Source organism: Zootoca vivipara, chromosome 9 (genome assembly GCF_963506605.1).
Source record: "Zootoca vivipara chromosome 9, rZooViv1.1, whole genome shotgun sequence".
NCBI classification, from domain to species: Eukaryota; Metazoa; Chordata; class Lepidosauria; order Squamata; family Lacertidae; genus Zootoca; species Zootoca vivipara.
The window spans coordinates 15,092,379-15,109,279 of record NC_083284.1 but is presented as its reverse complement, the minus strand read 5'-3'; the positions used below and the strand labels follow the sequence as shown (position 1 = coordinate 15,109,279).

At 44.5% G+C, this 16,901-nt stretch overlaps 1 protein-coding gene across 6 annotated transcripts in view; it reads right to left on the bottom strand.

The window, feature by feature from the left end:
- The window catches only part of AFF1 (ALF transcription elongation factor 1), a 142,786-nt gene that overhangs the window by 86,589 nt on the left and 39,296 nt on the right, over positions 1–16,901 (bottom strand). The window contains exon 1 of one of the 6 annotated variants that reach the window (XM_060278427.1): positions 2,482–8,301. The exons of the other annotated variants lie outside the window; for them this stretch is intronic. The gene's annotated coding sequence lies outside the window, so the exon portion shown is untranslated. Of the gene's footprint in view, positions 1–2,481; positions 8,302–16,901 lie in introns of those variants that run through there. 6 annotated transcript variants of the gene reach the window in all.

The following is a 16,901-nucleotide window of genomic DNA, read 5'->3' as shown; positions in this document are numbered from 1 at the left end:
GCCAAAGTATTGGAGCCTCAGCTTCAGGATCTGTCCTTCCAGTGAGCACTCAGGGCTGATTTCCTTCAGAATGGATCATTTTCATTTTGCTTACTAAAAGCAAAGCAAACATGATACACCTCATCCTACTCATTTCAAAGTTTTCCAAGCCTCTGCTGGGGGGGGTTCCCCCCAAAAAGTGTAAGATTTCCTAAACGTCAAAGGAAACCAGCCTTTCTTGTGCAAACATTTGTGACAGCATTTTTTCATTCTACTTTAACATACTGAAGCTGCAACATGGATGTGAATATAAAAGTTGATACTATTACATAGGCTGGGCATATGCCAAGCAAAAAAAATTTTCAGGGTACCTTTCAGTAAAATTAGTGCTGGACTCAAGCACTGAAACTGATGATATTCAAAAAGACTGAACTGTGTAGCCATTAAAAGCAGTACAGCACTGGAATGTTTTCAATGCATTATGTTTTAATGAGATGTTTTAATGACGAGAATATCATTTCCATTATCATCCAACCTGCCACACAATTTTTTAATTTTATTTTTGCATTTACTAAAATATTTATATGGGGCTTTCAGTATAAGCTATGTCCAAAATAGTTCACATTAAATTTCAATAGAAACAACAACAATAAAATATTTGAGGATATGGATGATAAAGTGCTTAGAAATGAGTGGTTTACAATAAACTACTCCCCCCCCCCATGACAAGTTCAATGGGACTTACTCCCAGGAAGTTTTTTTAAAAAGGATTGCAAACTCAAGAGTGGCAGGTGACTTCTATTGCTGCTGCTTTTTTGTTGCTTTTCACCTGCTTGAAGTTTGCTCATATCGCCGTTTTTAAAACTAGCATCAGCTGAAGTGACCCAAACTATGCACTTTCTGACACGTTCAGGCTGTGAAGTTTTCTGGAAAAAAAGGAACCTCGTGTAGAACGCCCACCATACTAAAACATCCTTTATTCCATCGGCCCAAATCGCCTTTTCACACAAATGTCCCGTTTTGCCTTTGCGACACATTTAAAACGGAAGCATCACAAGTGATAGCTGCTAAGTTTTACACTGCAGGAGGGGGAAAAGGGTGGACAAGAAGCTGTAAGAAATGGGCAACGTGCTTCCGCTCTAGAACACACAGCATTTCTCCCTTCCCAAGATTAAGGAGGAACATTTCCTTTTAATACAACAGCAGGAAATCAAGAGACTTAATAAAGCCCTTTTCTCATTAAAGCTACACCTTCCCTGCTATGAGAAGAGAGCGATTAAAGTTTCCCAAGATCAAGGGTGGAGCTTTCCCCCTACCTTTTCTCATATATATATATATATATATATATATATATATATATATATATATAATCAAGATTATCTTTCCTAAGAGAAACGAAAACCAGCCATTGATACGTATCATCACATTAGTCACACACCCAGTCCTGCTTCTCACTAAAATCTGGATGGGAAAATTTCTAACAATGAAAGCCAGCAGCCAATGGCTCAGTGTCCCAGTTCTCTGTGCACCAAACCACAACTCCTTTTGCTTTTGCAACACTCCTGTGGTTGACCGTCACCACACACCCCTTCCTGCCCTGGGCCTTTTATGAGAATTTTCAACTAGCAGTCAAGGTAGACACCCGCTTCTCTTGCAACAGATGCTTGATTTGTTAGCATTCTGTGACTGAGCCTTCCCTGTTAGGGCAACCATGAACAGTCCTTGCCATGCCTGCATTCTTAAACATTTCCCTCTATGGCTTTGCATATCATCTCAAGGGCCAAGACACCTTGTGTACCCTAATCTTAAAATATACACCAGAATGAATACACTTTGCAACTGACTACAATACATTGGGCTAGACTCAGCATGTCACGACCACGTCTAAACTAATATAGCAGCAGGCCTCTCTCAACATCCAGAATCCCAAAGAAGGAAGAAAAAAAAACCTGAAATCAACCCAATAATTCACCAGCTTGCTACTTAACCCTCTGGGAAGGTGTGAAGAATGAAACTGTGCAACAAGGAGGTAGCATTTACTACTGTATACTCAATACTAAAGGATATGCAATCGCAGGGTGGAGGGCTCTGTTAAGGAGGAAAGGGAATCCTGGGAACACCAACTTCCTTTTTCTCCAAGTGCAAAATGATTAAAATTAAGACTGACTTCTTGGTAGGGAGTCTAGTGAGAATGCACCAGGGCACTGGGTGCAATGAGAGACGACTCCCCAAGCTGGCTTCCAAGTATTATTATCTTTTGTTGGAACAGTTGGAGGGTTAAAGAGCAAGAGCAAAATATATTTTATCTCAGCAGGGCTGTTAAAAAAACAAAAACAGAGAGAGGGGGGGGGCAAGCAGGAAGAATATAGAGGATGGAATGTGCTTGCATGCAGCCGAATTGGGAGGGTTAATTAGCACATCAAAGGTCCGAGACAACAAAGGAGAAAAAATCTGCAGCAAACAGTCAGCTTGATAAGAGAGTTGGGGAGATCAAATATTTACCAGCCTTGATGCCTTCACCTCTCCACCCGCAGGTAGTGCTCCCTCTCCCCTTAAATGCCGTGAGTGACCTAGCAAAAAACCTTCACCTGCCAAGTCTCTGCTTGTCTAACAGCTGTTAAGAGTCACAGGAAGGCTGCAAGGGGAGGGGAAAGCAGAAGGTCAACTCTAAATGCCACCTTTGTCTGCAGCAGCCTTCCTTAACAGCTGCAAGGCTGGGACCAGAGGCCCTCTAGATGCTGTTGGACTCCAACTCCCATCAGCCCCCCCACCACCACCAAGGCAAGTAGTCAGGGGAGATGAGTCCTGTAGTCCATTGTCAACTGGAGGGCTTACAGGGGTCAGCAAACTTTTTCAGCGGTGGGCCAATCCACTTTCCCTCAGATCTTGTTGGGGGGCTGGACTATATTCCTTAATAATGGAAAGGTTTGGTCTTCTTGCAGTCCATGGGACTCTCAAGAGCAGGCATCCCCAAACTTCGGCCCTCCAGATGTTTTTGACTACAAATCCCATCATCCCTGACCACTGGTCCTCTTAGCTAGGGATCATGGGAGTTGTAGGCCAAAACATCTGGAGGGCCGTAGTTTGGGGGTGCCTGCTCAAGAGTCTCCTCCAGCACCATAATTCAGAAGCAACAATTCTTCGGCGATCAGCCTTCTTTACGGTTCAGCTCTCTCCAGTTAACACATACCTCAGACTATTTGTTACTACAACCATGACCACCCTTGCCCCAAATAATTAACCCTGCCAGAATGGCAGGAGCTGCAAATTTATCTTCGCTGCAGTTCAATTTTTCTAAGAAAAAAGAAGGGGAGGAGAGAGGAATAACGCCAAATTCCCTAAATCTTAATTTTCCCTTCCTACTGCTTCTGTTTTCCCATTCCGGGATGCCTGTCTATACCCACCACTTTGCAGAGAAATCTGGAGCATGCTTTTGAACAGGACAGTTTTTCCTTAGGTCTGAAGTAATTCTAGCACAGTAAGCTTTTTACATTAAAAAAAAAAAATCGAGAAAACTTTCTAATGCCAGCATTTCTGCTTCATTTTATTGTGCTTTCTGTAAACCTCTCCCTGAAAGCCCAAGTCCCCCTTTCCCGTTTTTCAGAATTCCTGCTTTCTGTCACTCACAAAAACAAGCCAGAAAGTTTATCTGGAATTTGTCTTCCTGGGGGCGGGGACCAGTAAGTCGGTTGTAAAACCTGCTGCCTTGGAATTAATAAACAAGTTCTACTCCTTTGAAAGTGAAAGGGGTGTTTAAAGGTGGAGTTAGTAGAAGGAAGGTGGATTAGTAGAAAGAGGCTCTGCACTTGCCTGGAAAAAAATGGTCTAAGAATAAAAAATGCATGAAACAACACTTCCTTAAAAAGCACTATTATGTAGGATACTGAGCAAATTGGTGAGCATATTCAGTAACACAAACCTCCTGCCGGAATAAGTATTGAAGCTAGTTTTCCAGATACATCCTCTTTTCAGACTTTCGAATGACAGTCACTTAACTCATTTTCTTTAAAATGTCGAACACATGCAGACACACTGGCTAGAGAGGTTGCTAGCTCCAATCTCAAAAGAGAGCACTTAGAGCAGCTGGTAGATTTTTAAAATCCACCTGAAATTATTTCAAGCACCTGAGGAATAATTTCTTCCCAAATGCATTGAACCTGGAAGAGGTTTTAAGTTAAGGCAGCTGGAACTTCTTCTTTTGCTTTCATAGTTTTGTCATGGCTTTTCTGCACTAGATGACAGAAAAGAACTGCTTTGCTAGGGGTCAAATCAACAAACATACACTGATATATCACATCAGTTTTCCAACAGCAAACACATGTGAATTGCCCACTGACCACCTGAAAATTGCCACGGGTCTTGGGCCGACCACATAATGTTTTTTTTGGGGGGGGGCCTGTTGTAAGCTCTGTCCTAGATGCTAAATCAGGCACCCCCAAACTTCGGCCCTCCAGATGTTTTGGACTACAATTCCCATCATCCCTGACCACTGGTCCTCTTAGCTAGGGATCATGGGAGTTGTAGGCCAAAACATCTGGAGGGACGCAGTTTGGGGATGCCTGTTTTAAATTGTATTTTTACAGACATCCCACTGACCACCCGAATGAAGCTTGTGAACTGCAGGCCATGGTTTAGGAACTGCTGCCTTAAAATATTCTGCCAATAGCCTGTCAGAATATTCCTTGTGTATGGAGCATAGGAAATGTCATAGCTTGGTGGCAGAACATCTAGTCCCTGGCATCTTCAGGTAGAACTGGCATGGGTCTGCAAATTCTGTAGAGCCACTGCCAGCCAGTGTAGACAGTACTGCACTGAGTTACATGGACCAGCTTCCTATGTTCCTAACATGATAACTTGCGCCCTGTAGGCCTTTTCCCAGACCTTACGTAACTGGGAACAGGAGCTGCAACAAGGTCAATTATATAATCCCATCCATTTACTGTTTTGACACCTGCTAAAAATGCACGCTAACCAACAGTTTAAAAAACCATGCATGCATGCACAACAATATCATTTTTCCTTCTCCCAAAGAACAGTGTGTCCTGCCAAAGCAGTATTTGCAAGGAGAGGGAGTGAAGCAAGCTGATCAGGTTTCTTGGTGTCACAATTTAATGTGTATGTAGCAGACACATAAAAGTCACTGCCTGGGCCAGATTGGTTTTGCGACAAGCATGATCAAATGCAGGAGGAGGTGGGATGCATCATCTAAAAAGACATGGCTATGTAGATTACGGCACATTTGATTCTCAATACACCCCCCCCAAAACACACACACACAAATTCTATGGGCTAATGTAAGCAGACTGCAATCTTGGACATAGTTGAAGACTGGAGAAGCAAAACCACTGGATCTTCTAGGCCGTTTTAGCACCACTCCAACAGTAAGTAGGTTTTACTTTCTCCCTTACGTAAATGACTGCCACATTAGAAAGAGAAAATCATTGCTCTCGAGTATATCGTCTAGCAAATGCAAAAGCTGCACGTTTTCCAAAAGAACCTGATAAAGGTAAAGGTAAAGGGACCCCTGACCATTAGGTCCAGTCGTGACTGACTCTGGGGTTGCAGCGCTCATCTCGTGTTATTGGCCAAGGGAGCCGGCGTACAGCTTCCAGGTCATGTGGCCAGCATGACAAAGCCGCTTCTGGCGATCCAGAGCAGCACACGGAAACGCCGTTTACCTTCCCACTGCAGCGGTACCTATTTATCTACTTGCACTTTGACGTGCTTTCAAACAGCTAGGTTGGCAGGAGCAGGGACCGAGCAACGGGAGCTCACCCCGCTGCGGGGATTCGAACCGTTGACCTTCTGATCAGCAAGCCCTAGGCTCAGTGGTTTAACCCACAGCGCCACCCGCGTCCCTAAAACCACCTGATACCCCACCCTAATGACAAGGACACAGAAGGATCTATTTACCCTAACCAGTGCTGTCCCACCTCAGTCTCCCACACAGAAGAGGCAAGCAAGATACCCCAACTGGTGCTCTCTGGCCCCGAAAATGGGAGCGCAATGCAATTTTGCAGGCTGGCAAAACAATACTGGGCTATCTGCGCTAATCCGTCCTGGCTTTATGGAACAAGTGCTTGTCCACCCAGCTGGAAAGTGCCAGAGAGTGAGCAGGGGCCACCTCTTCATGCCAAAGATTTCCACCGCCACGGCAGTTAACTTTACAGCAGTCTCTCCCACTCCAGAAATCAGCACTGCATTAGCCAGGAAGAAGGTGTGCAGGTGATTGTACTACTTGCCTGTGGGCAAATGCTATTCTGCCCCAGGCAATCAGCAAATTCTCTTACTGGGCTTTAACAATGGAACTAATTTATGGCCTTTTATCTTTCCATCCCAAGCTACCCAGGGACAGCTGAACTTTCAGCAAACCTGACACTTGACGTCATTACAGTTCATTTGATTTGGGTATAACAAGCTCCCTTTTTTTTAACCTGTCCAAACCACATCCATCCAGTCTTTGACATGGAGCTACTCATCTGCCAAGACTCCACTACAATTATAATTATGGGGACTCCTCTAAGAACACCCCACATGGAATAGTGTGGCCTCCTAGGATGTTTGAGAACATTTGATCTTTCCTCACTCAAAATCTGAGTTATCTAGCCAACTCTTTTTAAATTGTCAGCAATTGGCAGATCCAGCATTTCCTCTTCCTTCTTTCGGGCTAATCAATTGGAAAGTTGTTTGTATGTGTATTTAGCTCCAGAACTACATCATTCCCAAAACCAATTTCCTAAAAAGTCTGGGACCTAGGAAACTCACATGGGCCTTCAGTCTATGCATGTACAGTACTTAGATCACCTAAGGAGGCCTTGTGTTCCTCCTTCACAGTCAGAGGTACAGGATGGTGGTAATACAGGATAGAACCCTTTTAATGGTAGCACCACAGGTATGGAATTCATTCCTTACGTGACCCATCATGCCCCACAGCTATTCGTTTTAGACACAGGAGTGAAGAGCTTTATTTCACAGGGTGTTCTGAATCGATCAAGTCAGATTTTCATTAAAACAGCGATGGTTTTGTTTTTTAATTTTTTAATCTGTTTATTTAATGATACTGCTATGAACCAGGCCAAAAAAAAGGAACATAAACATCCTATTTAAATAAACAACCTGTATTCACTCAAAGTGTGAATGTTTTTGGATGTAATGGCTCACAACACAATTTTTTGAACTAGGATACATTTCATTTCAGCAACTCCACCAAAATGAATGGAGATAGGCCTCTTCTGAAACTCCCCATTTGTTTCAGTGTAAACCTGCACCAGAAAAGCTCCCAGTGAATTGTGACCCTGCAATCGCAGCAGAGCAGTTTCAGATACTAGCTCCACTTTATTCCTTTGCTGAGAAACCACGAAGACAATCTACCTCTGGATAGCTGCAAGCCCTTCACAGATACACATAAATAATATATATATTTCCTCACAATTCCAGGTCTGATGCAGTTATTTTGACAGCTATTTAAATTGGATGTTGCACAAGTGTACTTCGAAAGTTTACTTTGGTTTTGGCAAAAGTTGCTACATAAGTCAAATTGCTTATCTGATACGCACTTCCCCTTTTGTCCTCAAAACAGTCCTGTAAAATAGGTTGGGCAAGTCAAATTTAGCTTAAGAGTGGGGTGCAATTGCTAAACACGGATTTCAACCTAGATCTCTACAGAGCTAAACCAAACATTTGCTCTCCATAAATGCTTACCACAATTTTCTGGGCAACGTAGAATTCTCAACACCATCTACCTTCTGAAACGTTACTTTAGCATAACTATTTTTGTAGGCTGATATTGCAGTGCAAGCCTAGTATCCTCAGCACTACTACTAGCCCCACCAAGCTAGTATTCCTCAGAAAAAGAAAGGTGATTTGACTTAGGAGAAGACTGCTTCCATGGGTGTAGCCAGGATGCATCACGTAGGCCAGCCATCCCCAACCTGGGGCCCTCCATATGTTTTGGATCACAACTCCCCTCAGCCTCATCAGTTGCACTGGCTGGAACTGATAAGGGTTATAGTTCAAAACATCTGGAGAGCCCCAGGTTGGGGGATCCGGGGGGGGGGGTAGGTCCTTTCCTACATCAGCATTCTTCACCAAAAGCAGCAGCCACGTTGCCCGAGTGAACAGATACAGTGCAAGTAGATACAGTGGTACCTCGCAAGACAAATGCCCTGCAAGACGAATTTTTCGCAAGACGAATGCATCTTGCGATTTGATGGTGACTCCCAAGAAGAATTCGTCTTGCGAAAAATTCGTCTTGCGAATAGCGGTTTCCCATAGGAATGCATTGAAATTAAATTAATGCGTTCCTATGGGCAAAAAAAAAAAGAATTTTCAATGCATTCCTATGGGAAACCGCGATTCGAGAGATGAATTGGCTCACGGAACGAATTAAATTCATCTTGCGAGGCATCACTGTAAATAGGTACTGCTCCAAATGGCGTTTCCGTGCGCTGCTCTGGTTCACCAGAAGCGGCTTAGTCATGCTGGCCACATGACCTGGAAGCTGTACGCCAGCTCCCTTGGCCAAGCGAGATGAGCGCCGCAACCCCAGAGTCGGTCACAACTGGACCTAATGGTTAGGGGTCCCTTTACTTTGTCCTACAGCTCTTCCAGGCAAGCCTTCTATACAGGCCTGCCTGCACATGTCACTCCACACGAACCTGGTCACAAAACACACACACACACACACACACACACACTCCCCCCTCTGTGGGACACAACTCTTCAGTTTCTGTGGCACACAACTCTTCAGTTTCTGTTACACAACTCCCAGCAATTTACTTCAACACACCCAGAGGGAAGCCTTGGAAGAGACTTTTCAGGCACAACCTGCTCAAGTGACTCCCACAATGGCCAGACCCAAGTTCCACAGGAAAGTTTGCCTTGCAACGAGGACCTTCCCGCCTGAACCATCTCCACTACAGACAAATCCGTTTATTACATTGCATGGCCAGATGTCACTGGATCAGGCCGGGGAGAAGCAAGGAGAGAAAACCGAATACCTGAAGCAGGAAAGTCTACGTTGTGCTTCGCAGTTCCATTAAAAGTCTCTTTCTCCTTTCTCAGAAATGCTATCTCTCAAGGCCTTTCGAAATGTGTTGGCTTCATTGGTTATTCAAGTACAGCCAGGGAAGCTCACCACTTGGATCAGCTAATTTTTTACACTGTCAACATAGGTGTTATCTCATAAGTTCACACATAGGTGTTATCTCACACATGTTAAGTACAGAATGCCCTCCTGTTCCTTGCCACAGCTGATAAAAGGGCTCTTGTTGTCTCCCTTGTTTTACATGGGAGCTGAAATTCTACACAAAAAAATAATAATAATGGGGGGAGGGTTAAGGAAATAGATATTGTGGCAACCATTAATATTTACGATCATGCATTTTGGAACTGTCTCAGATATTGAAGGCATAAACTTATGAGACGGAATAAAAAGGTAACCCCTTGACTTTAGACCAGGCATTCCCAAACTGCGGCCCTCCAGATGTTTTGGCCTACAACTCCCATGAACCCTAGCTAAGAGGACCAGTGGTCAGGGATGATGGGAATTGTAGTCCAAAACATCTGGAGGGCCGAAGTTTGGGGGTGCTTACTTTAGACCATCACATCAGACAAAATAATACATATGGTTGGTACTATTTATTTATTTTTTAAAAAAAGTTACTTGGGCATGGCTTGACCACTGTTAAGAATGCAAGAAGAGCCTGCTGGATCAAACCAAAGGCAAATCCAGTTCAGCATCCTGTTCTCTTAGAGGGTCAGTCTATGGGGTGCCCACAAGCAGAATCTGAACACAACAGCCATTCTCACCACTTGTGATTCCCAGGGAAACTGGTATAAAGAGGCAGGCCGCCTCCAACAGTGGAGGCAATCATAACCATCATGGCTGGTAGCCATGGTAGTCCATGAATCTGTCTAATCCTCTTTTCACAGAATTGTAGAGTTGGAAGGGACCCCAAGAGTCATCTAGTCCAACCCCCTGCAACACAGGAATCTCGGCTAAAGCAGCCATGACAGATGGCCATCCAGATTGGTGGTCATAAATACATTTTGTGTTGGAAAGAATTCCATAGTTTAACTATGGTGCTGTGTGGAGTACATTCCTTAATCTGTGCTGAATCTTCACTTTCACTGGGATGACCCACATCCCAGTATTTCCCCCTATTGTGGGAAAGGAAGAAAAACCGCTCTCTATCCAATTTCTCCATGCTGGGCATAATCTTATACAGTATAACATCTACCATCCCCCCACCTCCCCCCCCAAAAAAAAACCCCTGATATGCTGGACATTTTCCTTGCAGGGGAATTGCTCCATCCCCTTGATAATTTTGAGTGCCCTTTTCTGAAACCTTTCTAGCTCTGTAATATCCTTTTTGAGGGCAGGCAACCAGAACTGTAAACAGTATTTACGGTAAAAAGTGCTGTTGCACCCACAGATTTGTATAGGAACTAATCCCTTTCCTAATGATCCCTAACAAGGAAATTTCCCTTACGGTATTCACAGCTGCAAAAGACGGGGCCAACATCTTCAAGAGAGCTATCCATCAAGACCTGTAAATCAGACTGCATATGTGAAACTGAGAGAGTAAAAACCGCCCCAAAAGTATTACAGTAATTTTAATCTCAAATAAAAACATTTTTAGAATTTTATTCTGATTGCCAAGTACAGGTCTTGCATATTTTTAAGCAGACTGCATTGTATTTCATTTATATAACAACAGTAGATTCTTATATTTTTAATTATCCCTGGATTGCTCCAGTTCCCCAACACATTAAATTACAACATACATTAATGGTTGGCACACTTAGTTTTCCCTTTCTGCATTCTATATGGTCTCTATTCCTCCTTCCTGTGTGTTTTATTTAATCTGATACACAACTTGGAACTAAAACCCATTAAATAAAGTGGGCCTAGCTACATCAGTGCAATAAAGATTCATAGTGCAAAGGGGAAAAGCCACTGTCATGCTGTGGATTCATGCTTGGCCAAAGAAGTTAACCTAGAGGTATGTTTTTCCTCAAAATCCAGAAATTCTACTTTGCAACTCACATATGTAGACACTGTTACCCAACATTTCACTTCGAAAGCTCACAACTATTCAGGATTTTCGAAAGTCAACGTATACTAACCAAGTTGCAAAACCCAGTTCCCCAAATGGACTGCCTGCACTCAGCCAGGAATTCAGATACATTTCTGTTATGCTTCAGCACAGGCTCAGTGCATAAACCAGGGCTGTGCACAACTCACCAACCTGTGGCTATAGTCCACGACTGCCAGATCAGGCCGAACTGAGGACCGAGAGCTGATGCTTAAATAGGTTTTTAAAGAAACCCTAATTCAACATACAGTACAGTGAGGAGGAGGACAGGACAAGGAGATGCAGCTGCAAGGGGGAATCAATCCTGAGGGGGTGCTGCTTTGGAAAGAGCTTCCCTGTGGGGTTGCCACTTCAGGAGGTGGGGCATTGGGCAGAAAGGAGAGCTCTGCACTCCAGGCTTAAAGGCATCTACCCCACAGCTGTCCCAGACCTTTTTGCAGTTTTTTCTTCCCACCTGGCACCTCTCCTTCTTCCTGCCTGGCAGTCAGTGCTCACAGAATCATAGAATTGGAAGGGACCCCAAGGCTCAACGCGTCCAAACCCCCTGTAATGCAGGAATCTAAACAAAACAAAACCATCCATGACAGATGGCCATTCAACCTCTGCTTAGATACCTCCAAGGAGGGAGCACTGCATCACTCTGGGCTGAGCAGATGGGCAGAGTATAAATGATAAAAGTATCATCATCATGACCCTCAACGATCCGTGCTCTCTCAATCCAACTCAAGCAACACCTACCCACTCTTCAAATTGGCCTGATTCAGTTCTGAACTGAGGCTTTGGCTGAATCCAGTGCACAGACCCAGTACAGACCTCTACCATACCATACCTATTTAATGAAGTGCACTGAGGACTACAAGGACACGGGTGGCGCTGTGGGTTAAACCACAGAGCCTACGGCTTGCCAATCAGAAGGTCGGCGGTTCAAATCCCTGCGACGGGGTGAGCTCCCATTGCTCAGTCCCAGCTCCTGCCAACCTAGCAGTTCGAAAGCACGTCAAAGTGCAAGTAGATAAATAGGTACCACTACAGCGGGAAGGTAAACGGCGTTTCCGTGTGCTGCTCTGGTTCGCCAGAAGGGGCTTTGTCATGCTGGCCACATGACCTGGAAGCTGTACGCCGGCTCCCTCGGCCAATAACACGAGATGAGCGCCGCAACCCCAGAGTTGGTCACGACTGGACCTAATGGTCAGGGGTCCCTTTACCTTTACTGAGGATTACAAGCACTTCTCCTAGCTTCCAAATTTAGCACTCATTTTTTTACCGGCTTCAAGAGTTAAGAGTAGCAGCAGAACCAAAACAGGTGAAACACCAACTTACTGCTCTTCCAGGCAGGTCAGGTGTTGCAAAAGAAAGGAATCACCTTCTTCCCATACCCCACAACAGCTGTTATCTCCTGCACATCTCCTAAATAAGGAGGGAGGTATGTACGTGCAAACAAGCACTCACCCGCATTTGGAGGCGTGCATGCCTCGGAAAGAAAGCGTGCATGCATCCAAGCGCAAGATGGTTGTGCAATCGAGTCCCACAAAACTAAAGGTTTGCTCTCCTTCCTTTACACAGTTGCACACATTCACGGGGCGCATAACCCCTCGCCCTCCTCCATTTCCCTTGCGCAACCTTAATGGTCCAGAGCAAGCCATTGCTTGGTTTTTTTAGATTGCAGATAAGCAGCAAGAGAGTGAAACAACAGGTTTCTTTTGCAATGAAATCTTACTTCAAGGCCCTTTTCAACTGACAAGCACTATTTAAACATTAAGTCTGCATTTTTGGCATGCTGCAATTACTGCCCGGAAGTTACACGCTGTGTGGTACTTACTCTGTACCCAACTCACTATTTAAATCAGGCAAACGCTTAAAACGGGTAAAAGACACCAGACAAACATTTATAACATCTATCAATTGCTCTGTGGGAGAGAACTACGTTAAGTCTGAGGTTTGAGACAAGGCTGAGGCTGCAATGCTAAGCCCAATTCCTTGAGAGCAAGCCCCACCAAGCCTTTACTTCCAAGTAAACATGCACAGGATTGCACCTCAATGGGGTACTGGCCCTCCAACCAGGGAAGGGACCCTGAGGGTCACCTAGTCCAATCCCCCTGCAATGCAGGAATCTCAACTAAAGCATCCACGACAGATGGCCATCATCTTAACGTATGCTCTCGTTACCGCTCTATATCCAGTGTACTCCCACAGCTAATTTATTAAACTGTACAGTGGTACCTAGGGTTACAGATGCTTCAGGTTACAGATTCTGCTAACCTGGAAATAGTACCTCGGGTTAAGAACTTTGCTTCAGGATGAGAACAGAAATCGTGCAGCGACAGCGGGAGGCCCCATTAGCTAAAGTGGTGCTTCAGGTTAAGAACAGTTTCAGGTTGAGAACGGACCTCCGGAACAAATTAAGTTCTTAACCCGAGGTACCACTGTGTTCACATTATGTTTGCCACAATCCATATTGATCCTACAGCATCTGGACAAATGCAGCTGTTTGATGTACCGTATTTTTCTATGTATAAGACTAGGGGTTTGTTTGTTTTTACCAAAAAAAAAAAGTTTAAAATTGGGGCTCGTCTTATACACAGGTAGTGCTGAGGGGTGTTTTCTTAATTTGGAGTCCCCCAAAATAGGGGGCGTCTTATACATGTGGGCGTCTTATACTCGGAAAAATGTGGTATTTCCCCTTCAACACAGCTTCAATCCGATTAGAAAACTGGGTGTGGAATAAGTGGTAATATAAACATACCCAACAGAGCAACGGGAGCTCACCACCATTGAGCGGATTCGAACCACCAACTTTCCAATCAGCAAGCCCAAGAGGCTCAGTGGTTTAGACCACAGCGCCACCCACGTCCCTATTAGTGTTAATAGTTCAATTTATTACTATCAAACAAAGGAGGAGCTGTGTTAGAAGCTCAGATATATAAGGTAAGCACCAAATAGCACCTTAAATCGAGGTTACAGCCACAACAACGGAATGTCTATACGCCAGTGGGGTGGACTAGATGATGCTTGGGGGTCCCTTCCAACTTTACAATTCTATGATTCTATCATGTCAACTACATTTCTTTAGTGTGGCTTGTTCTTACAACAATTCACTTGTCCCAGTACGCAAGAAGGATAAACACACACAGTGGAAATGAAAATGGAATTAACTATGGTCTAAGGCAGAGGATTTTAAACTGCAGTTGCCAACCTGGCACCCAGAAATCTCCATGTAGTCACAACTGGACCCATGCCAGTAGCAAAATGTGTCTGGTGCCCAGAGAAATTTGAACACTGGGGAGGAGAATATAGCCTTCCTGCTAGAAGGTAATGCCCCCCCTTTAAGAGGAAAAAATGAGGCAAGAGTGAGATAAATCTTCCCAAGTGTACATGATTCATTTTATCTCTCTCTGCATCTCTTCTGCGAAAGATCAGACATGTTCTGATCAATCTAGTTAGCCTACCTCTGGCTGCAACTGCTTTCTAGCTTTTTAAGCAACTATAAATATACTGAACATCAACATTTGCTTCCTGTCCGAAAGGCCTCTGGGCTCCACCGTTGTTTATACAAATCCAGTTTCCTGAGTGGGTAGCATTTCAGAAATTACAAGACTACTCTTGCATCAAAACGCAGCTCAACATTTTAATCACAATATAGTTCCGTTCCCTCGTTCTCTGCTCAGTTCCTTCTGCGTAGTTCTGGCCCGCACTCAAGTTTGGGTCCTGCTCTGCGAACATCCACCACACAACCCCCTAATTGCATACAGAGAAATCCAAAGGCAAGAACAAAGGGAAATTGGCACTCAAAGAGATGTGAAAATAACATTTCTGTAGCTACGTTGCTTTTGTACAAGTTTGTGCTGTGCTGACACCAACAGACTTTAGAACCGTTTTCAGACAAAGGGCCGGATTCCCTTCTGGACAGCCTTTTGGGGGGCCACGAGCCAGTGCTGGGCCAACGCCAAAAGGAGGTAGAGCAATGGATGCATATCTGATCTTTGTACAGCAAGATAGCCTCCACCCCCATACGCTGCCTCTCCCATCCAGGGAATCAAGACCCATTCTAGTCAGTCAAAAGCATTCAAGGAAGGTGCAAATCAGAGCCAGTTTTTTTGGGGGGGGAGGTCTGGCTTAGGGAGAGTCCTGGGGCCCAGATAACAGAGGTTTTGAAGGCTACATCAGAGCAGGCACCCCCAAACTCTGCCCTCCAGCTGTTATGGGGCTACAACTCCCATCATCCCTAGCTTACAGGACCAGTGGTCAGGGATGATGGGAATTGTAGTCCCAAAACAGCTGGAGGGCCAAAGTTTGGGGGTGCCTGCATTAGAGTAAGGATGGGAAAGCTGTGGCCCTCTGTACGTTGTTGGTATCCCAACACCGATCTGCCCCGGTGGTCAAAAGAGCAGGTGGTGGGAGCTGCAGTCCAATAAAAGCTGGTTCCCTATCCCTGCATGAAGGGTCAGAAAAAATTCAGACACACGAGCCATTCCAATGCAAACATGGCTGTACAATGGGAAATTCTTATGGCTGAAATGGTGGCCTGTTTTGATTTTACATTTGACGTAGGGGGATTTATGAAATTTGCCGTTCACCTTGGGCAAACTATTAACTCTCACGCTCCCACTTCCTGCAGCTCCCAGCACCATGTACCATGTTCTCTCCCTTTTTAAGATGTCTGAACATGGTGGCTCTTCCATGGCAGGGCCATAAAGGGGAGGGAAAGTGGCCAACAGAAAAGGAGGAAGGCAACAGACAGCAAGAGGGATAAGGACCGGACGGTGGCCAAATGGAGCCCGCTATACTTAGCAAATGTGCAATTAGGATACATTTTGCACCCCAGGTTATCATCATTAGGCCTTGCCTTGATAACATACAGAAATCCTCAAGCCACACGGCACACCTTATTATACCAAAGCTAGCCTTTATTTTGCTATTTAGATCAGCTTTGGAGATTGTAAGACAGTCCGCAAAACCAGATGCACAACTGCATTGCAACGCCCGTGAAGAACGTAAAGACTTGTATAAGGAAAGGATATGCAAGCCCCACAGCTTTCTTTATCTCACCTGCATATTTGGTTTCAATGTATCTGATGAAGTGTGCATGCACACGAAAGCTCATACTGTGCCAAAATAAAAACTTAGTTGGTCTTTAAGGTGCTACTGAAGGAATTTTTTTATTTTGTTTTGACTCAGACCAACACGGCTACCAACCTGTAACTGCATATTTATGGGTTGACTTAAATATATTTCATATGTATTTCCATCTTCCCTTGAGGAAGAATACAGATGCTTTACAGATGTTTGAAACGTCCTGAGAATTCCTGGGCGGCGGCAGGGGGGGGGTTGTAAATCATTTTTCCGTTTCTTGCACATATTGGGCTCTGCCTTGCTGATATTTTGCAACAGAAGCAGCAGGCTTTGTGGTTTAAAAACCACCCTTGGCTGTGCTATTTTCTTTTCTGTGGGGGGGGGGGGAGAGGGAGGCAAAAACAGTGGCCAATGTGCAGTATCTTTATCACCAGCCTGATGAGTTAGATTCTATTGCTGCTGTTGAACGCAAGCACGGGAAAAACAGAGCAAGTTCATGGTAACATCACACATTCTTAAAGACTCATTCTGTGAGTCACTGGAACTGCACAAACTTCATTGTTACTGGAAACAAGGATATCCTTTCCAGCCTCATGTCCATTACTGAACACAGTTTATGGTCACAGAATTTCTCAATGATTCCAGCTGCACTCATTCTGCAGTTCCACTTTTTCACTCAGGTTCAAAAAAACAACAACACAGGAAACACAGAGATACTGTATAGCTTTTAAGCAGGCTTAGTAACGAGACCTC